We start from the raw sequence: 19,573 nt of genomic DNA on the forward strand, positions 1-19,573 counted from the left end.
GAGATGCTGTGTTAAGTTTGTGTATGGAACTGCTGTGTGGAGGTGGTGTGTGGACGTGCTGTGTGGATGTGCTGTGTGGAGGTGTTGTGTGGAGGTGTTGTGTGGAGGTGCTGTGTGGACGTGGTGTGTGAAGGTGGAATGTGGAGGTGAGGCGGTGTGTGGAGGTGCTGTGTTGAGATGCTGTGTTGAGGTGCTGTGTTGAGGTGCTGCGTGGAAGTGTTGTATGGAGGTGCTGTGTGGAGGTGGTGTTTGGAGGCGGTGTGTGGAGGTGCTGTGTGGACGTGGTGTGTGAAGGTGCTGTGTGGAGGTGAGGTGGTGTGTGGAGGTGCTGTGTGGAGGTGCTGTGTTGAGGTGCTGTGTTGAGGTGCTGCGTGGAGGTGCTGTATGGAGGAGGTGTGTGGAGGTGCTGTGTTGCGCTGCTGTGTGGACGTGCTGTGTTCAGGCGGTATGTGGAGGTGCTGTGTGGAGGTGCTGTGTGGAGGCGGTGTGTGGAGGTGGTGTGTGGAGGCGGTGTTTGGAGGTGCTGTGTGGAGGTGCTGTGTGGAAGCGCTGTGTGGAGGTGGTATGTGGAGGCAGTGTGTGGGGGTGCTGTGTTCAGGCAGTATGTGGAGGTACTGTGTTGAGGCCGTGTGTGGACATGTTGTGTGGAGGTGCGGTGTGGAGGTGCTGTGTTGTGGCGCTGTGTGGAAGCGTTGTGTGGAGGTGGTGTGTGGATGTGCTGTGTGGATGTGCTATGTGGATGTGCTGTGTGGAGGTGGTGTGTTGTGGCGCTGTGTGGAAGCGTTGTGTGGAGGTGGTGTGTGGATGTGCTGTGTGGAGGTGCTGTGTGGATGTGCTGTGTGGAGGTGGTGTGTGGATGTGCTGTGTGGAGGTGTTGTGTGGAGGTGTTGTGTGGATGTGCTGTGTGGAGGTGGTGTGTGGAGGTGCTGTGTGGATGTGCTGTGTGGAGGTGCTGTGTTGTGGCGCTGTGTGGAAGCGTTGTGTGGAGGTGGTGTGTGGATGTGCTGTGCGGAGGTGCTGTGTGGATGTGCTGTGTGGAGGTGGTGTGTGGATGTGCTGTGTGGAGGTGCTGTGTGGATGTGCTGTGTGGAGGTGGTGTGTGGATGTGCTGTGTGGAGGTGTTGTGTGGATGTGCTGTGTGGAGGTGGTGTGTGGATGTGCTGTGTGGAGGTGGTGTGTGGATGTGCTGTGTGGAGGTGGTGTGTGGATGTGCTGTGTGGATGTGCTATGTGGATGTGCTGTGTGGAGGTGGTGTGTGGATGTGCTGTGTGGATGTGCTGTGTGGATGTGCTGTGTGGAGGTGGTGTGTGGATGTGCTGTGTGGAGGTGGTGAGTGGACGCAGTGTGATTTCAAATAAATCTGCTGGTCTGTAACCTGTTGGACTGTGCTGTGTGACTGTTGTTTTAACCCTTGAATTTTAGACAGTGACTCCCAATTCTAGATTCTCCCTTAATAGAAAATTACCTCTCCACATCTCGTCTGCCATGACCCCTCAATATTTTATATATTTAAATTGAGTCAACTTTTACCATTCTAAACTCTAGTAAATACAAACATAGCCTGTCCAACATTTCCTAATAAAACAATCCACTAATTCCATATATTAGTCTACAAAACCTCCTCGGAATTGCCTCAAATGGATTTATATCCTTTCTTCAGTGTGGTGACCAATGGTCTACCCAGCTCTCTGAATGTGATCTCACCAGTGTGCTGTATTACTAAAGCATAACCCTCCTAGATTTATATTAAATTCCTCTTGCACCATATGATAACATTCTATCAGCTTTCTTAATTAATTGCTGTCCCAACATTTTGCAATTCGGGAACGGAGACCTTCTGATCTTGCCTCTCCCGCTGTTTATCAACTATGTCCCGTCATTACTGAACTTCTTAAACTCAGAGCAATTTCTCCTTACTTATTCTCTCAAAACCCACATCATTTTCTACCAAATCTCCCCGGAATGCCATTTCCTCTCGGCTGCAGATTCTCCAATCGGGGCACAGAGTCTCAGGATAAAGCGTAGGCCATTTCAGTCTGAGATCTCTTCACTCAGAGTGTGGTGAATATGAGGAACTCTCTATGGGAGTTGTGAGTGCTCACTCATGGACTATAATCAAAGTGATGTGGAGTTCTTTTGGTTTATTGGGGAATCAAGGGAGACAGAGAGCAGGAAGGAACAAGAAGATAGGGTAGATGGCTAGCGATGAGTGTATTGATGGGAGATGTTACATATTCAGCACTCTGCTGAATAGGAGTATGATTTATCCAGAGTCATGCAGAAGTTGTAATAGCTCTACAAGGAGTTTATAATACAAGTACTTTAAAGTATCTCAGAACTCACTGGATTTCAATAATGAGCAGCATAAAGGAGGGTCAATGTTACGGACCAGACCAGAGCAGACCAGATCCCCTCAAAATATTTGCAGTAGGTTGGTTCAACCCTAACTTTTTCTTATTTTGAACACAGATGTGAGGTGCTGTGTTCCGGATGAGATGTGACTGGTCAAACCATTTGACGTTAAGCCAAATACAATTTATCTAAACACTATCATTAAAATATAAACAAAAGAAAGAGGAATTTTGAATAATTTAACTCTTTTGGAAAACTTAACTGAATATTAGGTACAGTACCTATTACTGATCAACTCTTCCAAGACAGAAACATACCATAAACACAGCCCTTGGCACAAAGGCAAAGACAGACATAGATTCTCACGTGTAATGCAGGAAGCAAAACATCAAGAGAGAGTAGCAGCCAGGAGACTTTCACTGAAGCCCCCAACTCTGTTGAGACCCCAAAGGCTTTGCCTTAAAACTGAACCTCAAAGCTAAAAAACTCTAGAAAACCTGTTTTGTGAGAGCTGGCCTCACCCAAGGTACCCAAGGTACCTCTATTGGTTACTTTCTTTGAGAGATCACCTCTGCCTTATAACCTCTCTTCAAAAAACCCAGGACAAAATAACCTCTTCAAGTGACAGCATTGTCCCAGTCAATTTCAGGCTGAGATGGGGAGGAATTTCTTGGCTCAGAGTGTTGGGAGTCTCTAGAATTCCTTACCACAGAGAGAGCTGTGGGGGCAGAGGCCTTGTGGATAGTGAAGGCTGAGAGAGAGAGAGAGAGAGAGAGAGAGAGAGAGAAATTCTGGGTCAGTCGGGGAATCGAGAGGAAAGGGCAGGGAAGTGAGGAATTTCGGATCAGCCAGGATCCTATTGAGCAGGGGCCGAAAGGCCAAATGACCTACTCCTGTTCCTATTCCTCAGGGTCCAACGGACAGGAAAGTGGCACTATCTCAATTTGGATAGCTGATGCAGATAGGATGGGGCAAGTGACCTTCTTCAGCATTGTAATAATTCTGTGAGTCCACACACAAGATCTCAGCTCAGAGTTTAAAATCTTCCTGGAATCTGTTCAGTTTCAAACAAAGACCAATCAAACCTTAAACATTTAAGACAGAGCAGTCTTGAGAGGCAATCAAGTCTATTTAATCTCCTATTTCTTAAGAAATTAAACTTGCCCTGCATGATAACAATTCTGTTATTGTTCTTGCGTTTTAGCATTGAAGCCAAAATCACCATTTGCGCTCTTTAATTTTGTTTTGACAAAATATTGCTTGATGGATATTAGTCTACTTACAGTGTGGAAACAGGCCCTTTGGCCCAACAAGTCCACACCAGCCCAGACCCATTCCCCTAACACTACAGGCAATTTAGCACCTAACCTGCACAGTTTTGTGGATGTTGGGAGGAAACTGGAGCACACCCACACAGAGAATGTACAAACTCCACACAGCCAGTTGCCTGAGGCAGAAATTGAACCCAGGTCCCTGGTGCTGTGAGGTAGATTAGATTACTTACAGTGTGGAAACAGGCCTTTCGGCCCAACAAGTCCACACCGACCTGCCAAAGCGCAACCCACCCATACTCCTACATTTACCCCTTACCTAACACTACGGGCAATTTAGCATGGCCAATTCACCTGACCCGCACATCTTTATGACTGTGGGAGGAAACCGGAGCACCCGGAGGAAACCCACGCAGACACGGGGAGAACGTGCAAACTCCACACAGTCAGTTGCCTGAGTCGGGAATTGAACCTGGGTCTCAGGCGCTGTGAGGTAGCAGTGCTAACCACTGTGCCATAACATCAGGACAAATCCAGCTCAGTAAACCAGTGGAACCTCCCTGCTCTTCATCCAAGCAGTGCAGGGGAAGGTTTCTGATTCACCTGAGAGAAGAGACTGGATCTCAGTTTATCCTCCCTCCCAGAGCTGTCGCCTCTGACAGTGCAGCACTCCCTCCTTGGCAGGGCAAGTGTCAGCCTGGATTAAGGGGCTCCACTTTCTGAAATTGGACTCAATTCCGCCACCACAACCAGGTGCTTTAGACAAGGAAGAATTCACAAGTCATTCACAATATGTTGCTGTAGTGTCCAGTGACTCTAACATTTCATATTGTTTAATACCCACAGCCCCATTATAAGCTGGAGCCCAGCTCTGGCTGTGGGGCAGGAGGAGGGAACGCGCCCTCTGGTGGCCTTCTTAAAAACGGATCTGCCGAATGTCTCTAGAACAAAGACTCCCTGCGGAAAATATCTATCCCCTCCAAACCCAAATGCCCCTGATAAATAACAGAAATACTGACGGCAATTAATAAATAATGCGTTTGATGACAATAATTACGATGGAAATCCAGTCTTTTTCTTTCGACATAAATAATTTTGTCAGGATCCATAAATGTTCTTATTCCTTTAATTACATAACGATTTACTTCGATGTGAATCATACTCAGAAGCGTTTATTGGTTAATCTGGTAAACTCCTCACCCACACCCGTTACAAAAATCCATCTTTTTCAAACCGATGGGGTTTTTTGTCCCCCCGATAACCCCCTCGCTCGGTCTCGGGAATATTGTGTCCAAATCTCAGGCAGTTTTGATGTTGATAAGAGCAGATGAGGGGGTCTCAAACATTTAATCTGCTCCAATATTATCCCAACTCTCCACTAAAAAAAACAAAACGAACAGCTTTTGTTCTCAAGGTCTAACTGCAGGGAAAAAAACAGGATTGTCCCCGAGTTGGTTCACAAATTATTTGATATTGTTGCCCACAGTTTTGATTTAAGATTAGAAACCTTACTTTGTAAACTGCAGCAATAATTTGAGTAACCCCCTCTCCTCCTGGTTAAATGGAGAGAGCAATGCTATTATTTTGGGTTGACGCTAGACTGGCGGAGCTAACTCGATGGGCTGAGTGGCCTCTCTCTCTCTCTCCCTGTACAGATGCGGCCTGGCCTCCTAAGTCCAGCAGCTCCTGGTCTTGCCACGAAGACTCCTTCCCCCCCACCCCCAACCCCCCCCCCCCAAAAAAATCGTTAAAACGGCGGCCAGAGTTGTGGCTTTCCGCCTTCCTGACACCGGGCCCCGGCTCTGACACGGGTTCCAGCTGGAAAAAGGGATCCATTTCGGCATAAAAATACTTGGGATTGGAACGATGTTGGACCCAGTAATTAATCTATCTATCTGTCAAGCTGAGGAGTCACACAACACCAGGTTATAGTTCCAATCGGTTTGTTTGAAATCAGAAGAATCTGCCCTTGTCCATCCCAGTCTCCACATCCTCGGATCCTGCAGCACCACTGACCCAGAATCTGGTCTCCAACATCTGCAGTCATTGCTTTTACCTGTTACATCATTATGCACCCCTATCTTTACTTATAAATCAATTTATTCACAAACGAATTTATGTTACAATTTGCGAAACTATATCTGTAATTTATTGATTATAAATTATATTGTAAATTCCGTCCCGATTGAATGAGCTCAGATTACAGATACACGCCGGTCTACCTCACTATTCATTCATGCATTAATGAGTTGGATTTCGTTCAGCACATTTGTTCAGGTTATTGTTGGGAGTTTCAGCTCTCGGGAATATTAGGTCTGATGAAATAGGTCCCGCACACAAACCTGGAGTACATTACAACCCAGACGTGCGCCACTCTGTTAATGACCGCTCTATAGAATGCCATAACTGTAATAAAAACTTAACTTGAATAATATTCCTCCTCCCCCCCCCTTTTTTTCTTAAGTACATGCAGTTCTGAGTTGTAAATGGGAGGGTTTATATGTCATTTGGCTTTTGTCGTGTTCAGGGAGAGAAGGAAATGTCCCAGTCAACTCTAGCAGATCCCTGGGTGGCCTATATTGACAGATTGCGCCATAAATATAGGATGAATTATATACGTATTTTTAGAGAATAACAAATATTGTTGCTTTTGTTCTAAGACACACAGTCCGCCTGTTATCTGTCAGTACTTGAATCCAGTTGGCGCCACCTCCCGTCTCAGAGACTCTCTCCATCATTGAACAACAATGAGATAAATTAAATGATTTTTCTACGCACGGTTTGAACGCACAACAGGGCCTGAAATGAACTAATTACCATCCACCATCAAAAATCCTCCCCCTCCAGCGATCTGGAAAATGAAGGCACCGGCCGTAACTCCGCTAGATGGCGCCCGATGTCCGCAAATGATCCCCAGCCGCATTCTCAGCTTGGAGGGACCGTAATACAAACCCAATCATGTGGGTAAGACCAGATAAGATCACTTCTTGTTTGCGACGAATTTACATGAGTACACAATACCTCAGATATAATTTAAACCAATAAGTTCTGTTGTCGTCTCCCCCGTTACCAGGTCATTAAATGTCAGACACGCACATTGCAACAAAAACAGAAATTGCTGGCAAAACTCAGCAGGTCTGGCAGCGTGTGTGGGCAGAAAGCAGAGTTAATGTTTCGGGTCCAGGCACCCTCCTTTGCAACATTTCAATGCCTACGTGCATTTATCTTAGTGGTCACCTCCTGTTTGAGTGATCCGTTACCAATTCATTTTGCCTGGCTTCAAACCAGACCCCGCCAACTTGTTGGCCACCTCCTGACTGCAGCGCCTTCGCTGGCCAGAGGGTGTAATGACAGCGTGACATGTTTACATAGGCACAGCCGGTGAATGCCCAGAAACAAGCCCACCTCTCCAGCCACTCTTCTATACCCATCAACCATGTGCAGGGAGGTAATGGGGGTTGGGGTGGAGGTGAGGATGGGAAATGGGGTTCGGTTCATTTCGCCTCTTTCACAATGGCGAGAATCAGAGTGTGTCATCTCCCTGATCATGATGAGACTTATGAATTCTTTCGGATAATGGACTTTAATATGAATGGGGGAGGAGGGAATTGCAAGTTTACTTATTGTCTCAGTTACAAACGATACAATCTGAATTACGAGCCTGCGCTTATTAAACGTGTGTGTGTGTGTTATCACGCATTTGGGTTTTAATCATCAAAGCATTTTTCTTTTTGAAAGGAATCTCCTCCAAACACCAGCAGCAAGGTCTAAAGTACCTGAACTTCCAAGGGTTTCACTTCATTGCGTGCACAGTAACAAAGAGCTGTCTTGGATCCAACATCCCTCTTTCTTCCCAGTTGGTTAGGAGCGGGTAAAACTCGGGATAATGTAGGAACATGTATGTCTGTGTGGAATCCGTCTCTCCTCCTGCCCTGGGTTTCCGGGTGAGGCAGTAACGAATATTCCTGGGAATGAATGGACAATGTTGAATGTATTTCGCGTTAAATATCCCTCTGATGTAACCTCCAATCCACAGGTACCTGAACATCCCTGAAGGATACCTGCTCGGTCTTTATAACTTGGCTAGGCTCGCTGTAAGCCGTTAACCAGGCAGGCTGGTCGGTGTGTGTTAGTGACGGTGAGTAACTCCACCTTTCCAACTGTCCCATGAAATCAACACAACTATTTATTTATCTGAATTTTGTCCGTTACAGCGAGTTGTGGGGAACGAAGGAGAGGGAGAATGGGACTTGGAAGAATTGTGTGTGGTTTTGTGTGTATGTGCGTACGTGTGTGTGTGTGGGGGGGGGGGGGTGAGTGTGTGTGTCTGTGTTTATGTGTGTGGTTTGTGATTATGTGTGTGGTTGTGTGTATGTCTGTGTGGGGGGCGGGTTGTGTGTGTGTATGTATGTGTCTGTGTGTATGTGTGTGGTTATGTGTATGTGTCTGTGTGTGGGGGGTGCGGGTTGTGTGTGTGTATGTGTCTGTGTGTATGTGTGTGGTTATGTGTGTGTTTGTGTGTGTCTGTGTGGGGGGAGCGGGTTGTGTATGTGTGTGTGTGTCTGTGTGTATGTGCGTGGTTGTGTGTATGTGTCTGTGTGGGGGGGAGCGGGTTGTGTGTGTGTATGTATGTGTCTGTGTGTATGTGTGTGTTTGTGTGTGGGGGGGGGCGCGGGAATTGTGTGTGTCTGTGTCTATGTGTATGTGTGTGGTTGTGTGTGTGTCTGTGTGTGGGGGGGAGCGGGTTATGTGTGTGTGTGTGGCGGGGTTTGGGGGAGGGGGTGGTATAAGGTGATATGGAGAGATTGTGAAGAGTCAAATAGAATTAACAAGCTTTATTGGTCAAAAGCGGCTAAAAGAGGCCGAGCCGCCAATGTTGCTTACAAAAACACAACTTGGAAAATATAATGAAATGTTAAATGTTTGTCGAGTAGGACTGTAAATTGTAACAAACCCTCGGGAGTACCTGTATGTGGAACTCTCCTGCTTCCTTTACTCGTTCAGTTCAGAGTCGATAATAATTAACGTGCTTTCGGATAGAGAATTGAAATCAGCTACAAACATCGGTCTGGGGGTGTGATGGGGGAAAGCTATAAACGTCTTCTAACCCACGGGAGTTTCACTCAATTTCACATCTTGATGCCTCGCCGAGACAAAATAAAAGCACGTGAATGAATTCACTCCCTTATTTGAAAATCACCTTGGACTGTCAGATACATATTGTCTATTGTAATGGGTGAGGCTGGAGTTTAATGAGAAGTTCGGCTCAGCATCGTGTACTGGTTTATTTTCTGTCGGGGTTTAATATCAAGAGCTCTGGGAGAAGAATTGTTGGAGTTACCTGTCAGTAATTGAACTGCGGACGCGGTCCCTGTTTAGTTGGTGCCTGAGATATTGAGATAATCGGGGAGAGAAGGAGAGACGCAGGAAGCAAATTGAAAGGTTGATAATCTGTGAGAGGGAGATAAGGACACATTTATCTCATATAAGATTAAAGGCAATCTAACTCTGTGTCTTCCCCGAATGATCAGCGGCGGCACACCAACACTGTGAGTCCCCGAGATAAGGGTTCGCCTGTTTATTATGGTCTGTCCCCTATTGGGGGGGAGGCGGAATAATAAAAGATTAGTTTTCTAGGAATGAAAAATTGCTCTGTATTAATGAGAGCGGAGCTCACGTGGAAATGAGTTTATATATGTATATATATATATGTATATGTATATGCCTATCTGGATACATATGGATTTGTGTATTTTATTAACGTGAGTACCCTCTGGATGAGGCGTCACGATTAGGGTGTTAATTTGTGTGTTGTTTTGATTTAAAAAAAACTAATTTATTTTCCCTGTCGCCTACTCCGGGCAGAGGGATATAGAGACGTAGCAGGAATGATACTGTATTGTCATTCCATGGAATTAAACTGAAGACAGGCTGGAGTTGGGGGAAGGGGATTTTAGTTACTTTCATATCGATCAGACTCCGGTCAATTAAAGAAGAAAAACAAAACTGGGTGCTGGCTTTTTAGAAATCTATTCGATCAGATTAAATCACAGGCACGGGGCAATATTTCGTTCAAAGATGCTTAGAGTATTTGCAGCATTTGCTTTTTGTTGGCATATTTGTTGTTTGTAATGTTTATTAGGTTTGTAACATTTGGAGGAAATTAGTTGAGAATCTTTCAGCGTTAAATATCTGTAATAATTTGAAACTGCTCTCTTCCTTTCACTGAAACCAAAACGAAACGACTTTCAAAGTTAACCATCCTTTAAATCACGCAGGGTAAAATTAGATCATAAACAGCAAAATATTTATTTATTCAAAATAATATATTTTCAAGTATATTAATTTAATCCCCACCCTGAATGATTATTAACATCGCTGATTTCATAAAAAGATATCACTCGACAACTGTGATGCGAGTTTTAGAACATCTAATTCAGTTAAATTGTTACCCATCAAGTTTGTAAATTATAACCATGTGAGATTTAAACTCCAGAATTACTGCAATCGCAATCCCTGATGGTTCATTTCATTTCTTGTGAAAATTGCTACCGTCCTATATTAATCATGTGGAATTATCTGATCCTACCTCCGCCTCAGATTTGGAGATTAATTAAAGTACGGACTGTGGGCATATGACTGCGAATTACTGATAACACCTTATCGGTCTAACATCAAAGATCTTTCCCCAGAACCGTGGTGTTAAAGACAGGCAGGAATTATAGCATTACAAAGATGAGTTTTATTGGCAATTTCACTCCCTGATCTGTGATAAATATTTATTTTCTGATTCTGGTTCATTCTGATGTTAATGCCGTTTATATTTTTTCAAATCCCATTTTAAACCGGAGCTTTCTCTCTCCCTCCCCCACAGACAGACAAACACCTCCCCTCAATGTGGGGCCCGCCCCCTCCCGTCTGAAATGTTTAATTTCGATTTATTTGAGGGAGATTCTGAGGGATATCTATTTAAACTTAACTCCCGATATTGGTAGATTAATGAGATGTGCAGAGCGGTCTCAGGTTGACTCGGCTAATACAATCTCGCAGCATTTTGTCGCCTCGAAATAAGACTCACGGAGCCGACGGTATACTTAGAACGTTGGGTGATTTTTAAAAAATCTTAATGTCTCTTTAAACGAAACCAGATCTTGGCTGCACGAGCGTCGTTAACAGAGCATGATGTATAGGATATGATATACAAAGTAGGTGAGTGTTTGATATACGGTGTTTTTATACATTGTCTGATTCACTTGTTACCTTCTGTGTACTGTAGACATCATGTATTATAAGTCGAGCATATGGAATTGTATTTGATGGCGATGTTTACAAAGCTTTTCATTATTCCGTATGTATTGTACAGATTTATATACCGTACATTCGGCATATGATTTAGAATAATGTATATACATTGAATATGACCCCAGTCTTGTACCAGACTGTGAGCAAGGATCCAGTGGGTTATATACAGAGCTATGTACAAACCAACAATATACGGGAGCTAGATTTTGTCCTCCTAGAAGCTATTGAGTATGTCTATGTATCTCTAACATATAGTTCAAATTATTTTGGCATCATTTTATTTTGAATAAATTAAGTCACGGTAGCTCAGTGGTGAGCACTGCTGCCTCACAGCGCCAGGGACCCGGGTTCGATTCCAGCCTGGGGTGAGCATTGCACATTCTGCCCGCGTCTGTGCGGGTTTCCTCTGGGTGCTCCGGTTTCCTCCCACACTCCAAGGATGTGCAGGTTAGGGCGAATTAGTCAGGGGTAAAACAAAATAGGGTAGGGGAATAGGTCTGGGTGGGTTACTCTTCGGAGGGTCGGTGTGGGCCGAAGGACCTGTTTCCACACTGTAGGGAATCTATATAAAAAAATCAAAAGGAAAATCAAAAAGAATCAAATGAAAAATTCGGAACTGTATCTAAGAGATGCGTGACATACTCACTGGCTTCTAGAGGGTCAGGAAAAAGTACAGAAGTGGTTGTTTATATAATTTAGTGTCCATGCTGTATACATTAAATCACGTGTACCAGCAAGCTGCTATATTGATGTTTGTCTCGAGCTGTGTATTGGGCTCCAGACCAGGCTATGTACCTGACTCTATATGTGTTCCTGACCCTGTGTATACTTGACTCTGTGTGTACCTGATTCTGCATATTCCTGACCCTGTGCATACCTGACACTGTGAGTACCTGCTTCTGTGTATACCTGACTCTGTGTGTACCTGACCCTGTGTATACCTGACCCTTTTTATACCTGATCCTGTGTGTACCTGACCCTGGTGTACCTGACCCTGTGCATACCTGACACTGTGAGTACCTGCTTCTGTGTATACCTGACTCTGTGTGTACCTGACCCTGTGTATACCTGACCCTTTTTATACCTGACCCTGTGTGTACCTGACCCTGGTGTACCTGACCCTGTGCATACCTGACACTGAATACCTGCTTCTCTGTATACCTGACTCTGTGTATACCTGACCCTGTGTATACCTGACTCTGTGTATACCTGGCCCTGTGTATACCTGACCCTTTTTATACCTGACCCTGTGTGTACCTGACCCTTTGTATACCTGACCCTGTGTGTATCTGATTCTGTGGTGTACCTGATTCTATACGAGGGTGTACAATGCGCTGTATACCTGGCTGTGCACAGATTCTGTTTATTTGCTATTTGTTTACGGTACACCCGGACGGAAAGCTTCCTCGGTGGGCTGGCGGACGGTTCCGCCGCTGCTTTCCCCGTCGCGTTTCAATTCACCTGAAATTTGAAAAAAGTCGAGTGTTTCAGAGAGCGGCAGAGAATGAACAAAAGCTGCAAACGGAGAAAGAGAGAGACAGAGAGAGAGAGAGTGTGAGAGAGAGTGCGAGAGAGTGAGAGAGAGTGTGAGAGAGAGAGTGAGAGAGAGTGTGAGAGAGAGTGTGAGAGAGAATGTGAGAGAGAGAGTGTGAGAGAGTGAGAGAGTGTGAGAGAGAGAGTGTGAGAGTGTGAGAGAGAGTGTGAGAGAGTGAGAGAGTGCGAGAGAGAGTGTGAGAGAGAGTGAGAGAGAGTGTGAGAGAGAGTGTGAGAGAGAGTGAGAGAGAGTGTGAGAGAGAGTGTGAGAGTGTGAGAGAGAGTGAGAGAGAGAGAGTGTGAGAGAGAGTGTGAGAGAGTGAGAGAGTGTGAGAGAGAGTGAGAGAGAGAGTGTGAGAGAGTGAGAGAGAGTGTGAGAGTGTGAGAGAGAGAGTGTGAGAGAGAGTGTGAGAGAGTGAGAGAGAGAGAGTGTGAGAGAGAGAGAGTGTGAGAGAGTGAGAGAGAGAGAGTGTGAGAAAGAGAGTGAGAGAGTGAGGGGATGAGCACGACTTGCCCCCATTGCCATGGTGCACAGTCAATGCCAACAGGACAGGCCTCTGTTCCAACGCGCCTAGTTCCTGAGACTGCTCTTTTATATAAAATAATATCTTTGAATTAGGGCCGGAGAGACGGGAATGGGGGGGGTGGGGGGGGGAGGGGGGAGGTGAATCCGGAATTAGTGCCAGGTTTTGTTTTTCCCCGACGTCTTGGCAGCCCCTGAGTTTGTGTGTGTGTGTGTGTGTGTGTGTGTGGGGGGGGGGGTGTGTGTGGGGTGTGTGTGTGTGTGTGTGTGGTGTGTGTGTGGGTGTGTGTGTGTGTGTGTGGGGGGGGTGTGTGGGGTGTGTGTGTGAGTGTGTGTGTGAGTGCGGGTGTGGGTGTGTGGCTGTGTGCGTGTGTGTGTGGGGTGTGTGTGTGTGTGTGTGTGTGGGGGGGTGTGTGTGTGGGTGTGTGTGTGGGTGGGTGTGTGTATGTGGGTGTGTGTGTGTGTGTGTGAGTGTGTGTGTGAGTGTGTGGGTGTGTGTGTGTGGGTGTGTGTGTGAGTGTGTGTGTGTGTGTGAGTGTGTGTGTGAGTGTGTGGGTGTGTGTGTGTGGGTGTGTGTGTGTGTGAGTGTGTGTGTGAGTGCGGGTGTGGGTGTGTGGCTGTGTGAGTGTGTGTGCGTGTGGGTGTGGGTGTGTGTGTGTGTGGGTGTGTGTGTGTGGGTGTGTGTGTGTGTGTGTGTGAGTGTGTGTGTGAATGCGGGTGTGGGTGTGTGGCTGTGTGTGCGTGTGTGTGTGTGTGTTTTCAGGCGGTTCGCCTTTTCAACGCTAACCCTCCATCCCTGGCTGACTGCGTGTTCGGGAGTTAATGGTCAGGGTCTGTTCGCTTTGGACGGGACAGCTGCAAATGGACTGGCCAAAAAACAAGGCCTGTGCCGTGCAACAGAGGGAGGAGGCGAATGGGGGTCTCCGAAACCATCCAGGCTGATAGTTACTGACAATCCGTGGGTGGAGAATTGAGAGAAAAAAAGGAAGGCCAGTTACCGAAACCCCACGGAAAGCGATTAATTTGATTTTAAACAGAATGAACTGCTGTATAGAATGATTAGCATTTCCAGAAAGTAAAAATACAACCAGCCTTTCCTGGGTATAGTCAAGAGGCAGTGGGAATAAAATGGACAACAAGCCGCATATTTATTTATATTTTGATATAATTGTAACAAAACTCAAATTGGCAATAACAAATTAGCGATAAATATAGCCAATTAGAGACCAGGAAAATAAATTGTGACTCTCAGCTCAGACAGACCCAACCCCAAATGAAACGAGTTCAGTTATATAGTTGCAGCACACAGGGGGGAAACTAAGCAAATAAACTGAATCCGCCTTTCTGTATGTTCGTGAATATTCAGTTTCTCCCGCTTTAGTTATGAATAACTGGAAATCATACGGATTATTCGGAGAGACAGAACGCTCGATCAAACAGAGAAATAGACACTTGCTTGAACTCTGCAGGGTTCAACAATTTTCTATCCACTTTGTGTAGGGTCTTAGATTATTGTAGTCCACCAGAATTGATGATATTTTCAAACAAACACAGAAATTGCTGGAGAGACTCAGCAGGTCTGGCAGTCTCTGAGGAGAGAAATACAGAGTTAGCATTTCGAATCCAATGACCCATCAGAATTTTCAGCACTGCGCATTCAATGTATGGGAGGTTGTTTGATCCGTTATAATTCCTAATGCGTTGGTACCTGGACGCGTTAATACTACCGTGATACACCTTTTTTTTTAAAAAAAGAAAATCATTTCTCAAGATCTGACCCACGGAGAGAATTGTAATCCAGTCCGATTGGATAAAAATTAAAATGTAAATTCACAAGAGCAAAATGCTTGACCGAAATGCTATATTTTAATAAGGGCTAATAAAAAAAAAGAGACTCTTAGCAATTGCTAAGAGGAGTAAAAGAGAGAGAGAGAGAGAGAGAAAACTGCATGGAGATGTATTTTGTCATCATCTTGGCTCTGGGATTGTCGCGTTCTGCACCTGCTCGGTAACTCCATCCCGCCGCCCAGTCCCGTGCCTCAGCTTTTACACAGCTTTGCATTTTCAATCAACATTTCTTTTTTTCTTTAGAGCGGCTGAAAATGAGGAATCTTTTGTTGCAATCTGACTCCGGCTTTTTTTTTAAAATAAACAATTGCCAGTGCAATGTCAGATCACTGGCGACTGGCAAACCCCTAAAACAAAAGGGACACAGAGGCAAGAATAGAAAAAGCAGGTTCCGTTTATTTTAAGTAATGAGATGTCGCTTGCTGCCCGCTGTCAGAATATGGATATCTTTGTAATAGCAACCAGCCCCTGATCCTTTTCATTCAGAGAAGGCGAGAGATTTAAACAGCTTAAAGGGACTGGGGTGGGGGGAATGAGCGACCCGCGATCTGAACCGCCCCGCAGCCAAAATAATCGCTATAACCAACCAATGCATCTCAAACGACAAACCTGCCTTTGTAATATTGAATATCGCTCTTAAACCGTAAATATAACATTTAACCGGGACGCTGCACGGCTGAGAGGGGCCTGTGTGATCCATTTGCCCACTCTGTTAGCATCTCTCCCATAGCCCACAAACCCCCAACCCACACAGAGGTAAATCTAAGGAAATATATCAGTTCCATTTAAAAAAAAACGCAACCTCATGTTAGATGTAGGTGAATTATTTAGGGTTTAGGGCGGCGGGAACTGAGGTAACTCAATCCTCGATGATTTTGGAGAAATTTATCGAGACTACATTGTTTGACATCAGAACGAGGACCTTGGAGGGAAATCCCCTTCCTCCATCACTAACCCACACCCTCCCACAACCTCTCTCAGCTACCTCTCAGCTCCTGTCCTTTTTTTTAACTGTCCTGTATTATTTCAAAGAGGAAGTGAGATCTAATAAAATTCCCAATTCTCCATCGTCCAGTTTTTTTTGGGGGGGAGTGGGGGTGGGTTCACTGTAAAACGGGCGGGTGTACACAGGATACGCGAGTGATAGGTCGAAGGGGCGGAATAAGAGAAAGCATCTTGCGGAGCAGCTAGTAAGTTGCAGTGTGGCATCAGCTAAAAGGTGTTTATACACCAGTGAGTGCACTGCAGGTCAGTCCAAGTCAGAGAGAGAGGGAGAGAGACAGGTATGGGTATGAACATTCACAAGGACTGCAGTTTGTTTTAAAACGTGTAATTATTTCATACACCACAAAACGTTACTGGGGAACAATTTGTTTTTGGTTTTCTTTGTTAAAACATTGGACTGGGCCAGCTTCCCTCTCACCTCCATCTCCCTCTCTCTGCCTGACTTTCTATCCGTTAGCGGCAGAACCTTAATCCCACCCGCTCCCCTCCTCCCAAATTACACAGTGTTGTGGTGTGTATATATCTAATTGATGGGCAGGTCCATGGAATGATAAAGGACTCATCGAGCGGCTCACATTCGAGGGGACAGTACGGCCAGCACACACCTCTGCATAAGAGCTTTACAAATTCACTAGAAGGAAGCGGTGAGGGAACGGGGGAATAGTTACGTTGTGAGATGCACTTATCCCGGGGTCTAACAAAAAAAACATAATGTTAGTACAATCACAATTAATCTTCCTCCATACAAACGGTTTATCTATGACTCTCCGCGCCTTTTCATACTCCTTAGGTTTCCCCAAAGTGTTATAATAATGTAGACTTTGTGTGTGACTGTGTACATACATCTGTGTTTGATAGTAAATAAATATGTGTGACAGTTTGTGAATTCATGTGAATACGTGATTGTGTGGGTCCGTGCCTGTAACTGGCTCACGCTGCGTGACTGTGTGCGTGGTTCTGTATGACCCTGTAACTGTGTTACTGTGTCTAACTGCGTGAAATTACTCCTGTGTAACCGTGTAAATATGTGTTTGGGTTATAGCTTGCTGAAAAGGAGAGGGAAGTCAATTCCTTGTGTCCCTTCAGTAATATTTAGACCGTGTGTGACTGTGTGTGACTGTGTAACTGTGTAACACTGGGTGTGTTGTATGTAACCATCTGTGTATCTCTGTGACTGTGTGTTATTTTGTGTAACTGTGTGTTTGCTGGGTTTCACTCTGTAACAGGGTTAATCTGTTATTATTTGTATGATTGAGAGTTTGTCTGTACCCGTATACGTGACGACTCTATGACAGTGTGTTTGCGTCACTGTGGTTGTATAAATACTTGAAACACGAAGCTTGGAAGTTTATACTGTGGAGTTTGAGAAATATTAAAATAACTTACTCAATAAATGTATTTTAAGTATAAATGATATTCGCCCCCATACTTTCTTACAGAATCATGTCTATGATGCCCACTGCGTGTTTGTCTGGCATCCTACACTGTGTTGGTGGAGGGTTGTATGTATTATGTGTGTTGAAGATTTTGTACTGTGTAAGAGAGGGTGTGTGTGTATGTGTATGTGTATGTGAGTACGTGTCTGTGTGCGTGAGGTGTATGTCTGTGTATCTGTGAGAAATGTGTGTGTGTCTCTGTGAGTGTGTCTGAGTGTGTGTATGTGAGTGCGTGTCTGTGTGAGTTTGTGAGTGTCTGTGTGAAAGAGGGTGTGTGTGTCTGTGATTGTGTCTGTGTGAGAGAGGGTGGGTGTGTCTGTGAGTGTGTCTAGTGTGTGTGTGAGGGTGCGTGTCTTTGTGTGTGAGAGAGGGCGGTTGTGTGTCTGTGAGTGTGTTTGAGTGTGTGTGAGAGAGGGTGCGTGTCTTTGTGTGTGAGAGAGGGCGGTTGTGTGTCTGTGAGTGTGTTTGAGTGTGTGTGAGAGAGGGTGCGTGTCTTTGTGTGTGAGAGAGGGTGTGTGTGTCTGAATGCGTGTGTGAGGGTGCGTGTCTATATGTGTATGAGAGGATGTGTGTATCTGTGAGTGTGTCTGAGTGTGTTGAGAGGGTGTGTGTCTATGTGTGTGAGAGAGGGTGGCTGTCTATGTGTTTCTGAGAGAGGGTGTGTGTTTGTGAGTGTGTCTGAGTGTGTTGAGAGGGTGTGTGTCTATGTGTGTGAGAGAGGGTGTGTGTCTATGTGTGAGAGAGGGTGTGTGTCTGAGTGTGTTGAGAGGGTCTATGTGTGTCTGTGTCTGTATGTGTTTATTGCTGGGGATGAAGTCTGCCCACAGCGAGGGCAGGCTGCGTTCTATGATGGGTATGGGACCCTGTGTAAACACTGAGGTAGTGAGACTCTGTTCCAGGAGAGGGTACATGCGGGTTTCACCTGAATGTCTGTGTTGCAGTGTAACCCGGAAGAGCTGGTGTTGAGCAGAGCTGTACGTGTCTGAATTTTTGGTCCACCTGAATCCGCCGCTCATTGGCCAGTGCTGGGACCGGGATCATTAAACCCTCAAAGTCCAACTGCCAGCCCCCGGGAGGAGTGCCTGCATTCAGTGCGACTTCGCCGAGGACGGAGAGAGAGAGAGAGGGAGAGACATCGCCTGCATTAGCTCCCGCGCCTCACCGCCTTACAAGAAAGGTCAGTCACTCAATTCAAACCATTTTATCACTCACACACTAGAGAAGCCTGACAATTTAAAACGTTACTGATCCGGAGGAGGGTGGCGAGATTTAAAACTCACCTTTCCTGCTATCTCGCAGGTCCGGCTCGATAAGATACACGCTGGACCAAGGGTTAACATTTGACGGCGATAATAACGCTTAGGGTTAACTATCGCACAATTTACACCTTCGCTCGTAACCTGACTGACCAGAGAACGCTGCAGCGGCTGTAGCTTTCCCCAATTAAAGAGATTTTAATCTCTTAAATACCCGCGACCAGTAACAAAACCGATCAAGCTATTCCGAGTCTTTTAGAATCAAACTCTGAATGCACTGTGTATAAAACATTAATTTAACACAAGATAAACTTCACCAAACAAGTGTTCAGCCTTTTCTGTCCAGATCCAAATTGATAATAACTTCAACAATTTAAATCACCGCGGCCCGTATTCATATAAACCGCGTTTATTAATAAAAACGCATGGGAATGATTAATTCAGGATGGTGTGAACAGCGAGGTTAATTTTAAGGGTTTTTGGAGCGAGAGTGGGATCTGATATATTGGGCTGAAGTTCATTTCAAGTTTTAAAAAAAAAGTTAAGCTTACAAATATTGTATCGAAGTGTGGAACCTCGCCTGTTTTCCAGGAGGATTTTTTTCTCTGTGTGTATCTCTCTCTCTCCCCTTTGCCACAGAATCCCCTCGATTTTCGGTTTTCTCTGAAGCGGCGAACAACCGAAAATAACAGCGAGATTAATCCGAGTCGATTTTTGTTCAATATTCCGTTCCCCCCAGCCCCCAGATTAAAATTGCGTGTAAAATACTTTCAACACGGTTTTTTTTTCCCTTGGAATGTTCGCGGCGTGAAATTGCAATTGACATGAAATTTGCGAAGGGACTCGGTGCCGGGTGAAGGGGTGGGGGTGGTGGTGGTGGGGTGCGGAGCGCAGTCCGGATAGTTGGACCGGGTAATGCTCGATAATCCGCCTTAACGGTCCGTTCACTCCCGGGATGAAGGGACTGAAACATTCTGGTTACGGGTTAACTTAGGGCGGGCGGGGGACCAGCGCTGAGGAATAGTTAGATTCCCTAGTGTGTTAACT

The 19,573-nt window shown here is 45.4% G+C and overlaps 1 protein-coding gene and 1 long non-coding RNA gene across 6 annotated transcripts in view; one reads left to right on the forward strand and one right to left on the reverse strand.

Moving 5' to 3' along the window:
- Window positions 1-8,655, reverse strand: part of LOC132822227 (uncharacterized) — a 36,707-nt gene extending 28,052 nt beyond the window's left edge. The window contains exons 1-2 of the long non-coding RNA XR_009645423.1: window positions 8,590-8,655; window positions 7,400-7,588 (exon numbers count right to left, since the gene is read on the reverse strand). This is a non-coding gene — a long non-coding RNA (uncharacterized LOC132822227). The remainder of the gene's footprint in view (window positions 1-7,399; window positions 7,589-8,589) is intronic.
- The window catches only part of LOC132822226 (GATA-binding factor 2-like), a 38,146-nt gene continuing 25,935 nt past the window's right edge, over window positions 7,363-19,573 (forward strand). For 2 of the 5 annotated variants that reach the window (XM_060835333.1, XM_060835330.1), the window contains exons 1-2: window positions 10,772-10,832; window positions 18,212-18,447. The gene's annotated coding sequence lies outside the window, so the exon portion shown is untranslated. Of the gene's footprint in view, window positions 7,762-10,578; window positions 10,833-18,211; window positions 18,448-19,573 lie in introns of those variants that run through there. The other 3 variants (XM_060835328.1, XM_060835327.1, XM_060835329.1) reach the window with 3 other exon arrangements.

This window comes from Hemiscyllium ocellatum, chromosome 14 (assembly GCF_020745735.1).
Source record: "Hemiscyllium ocellatum isolate sHemOce1 chromosome 14, sHemOce1.pat.X.cur, whole genome shotgun sequence".
Lineage (NCBI taxonomy): Eukaryota > Metazoa > Chordata > Chondrichthyes > Orectolobiformes > Hemiscylliidae > Hemiscyllium > Hemiscyllium ocellatum.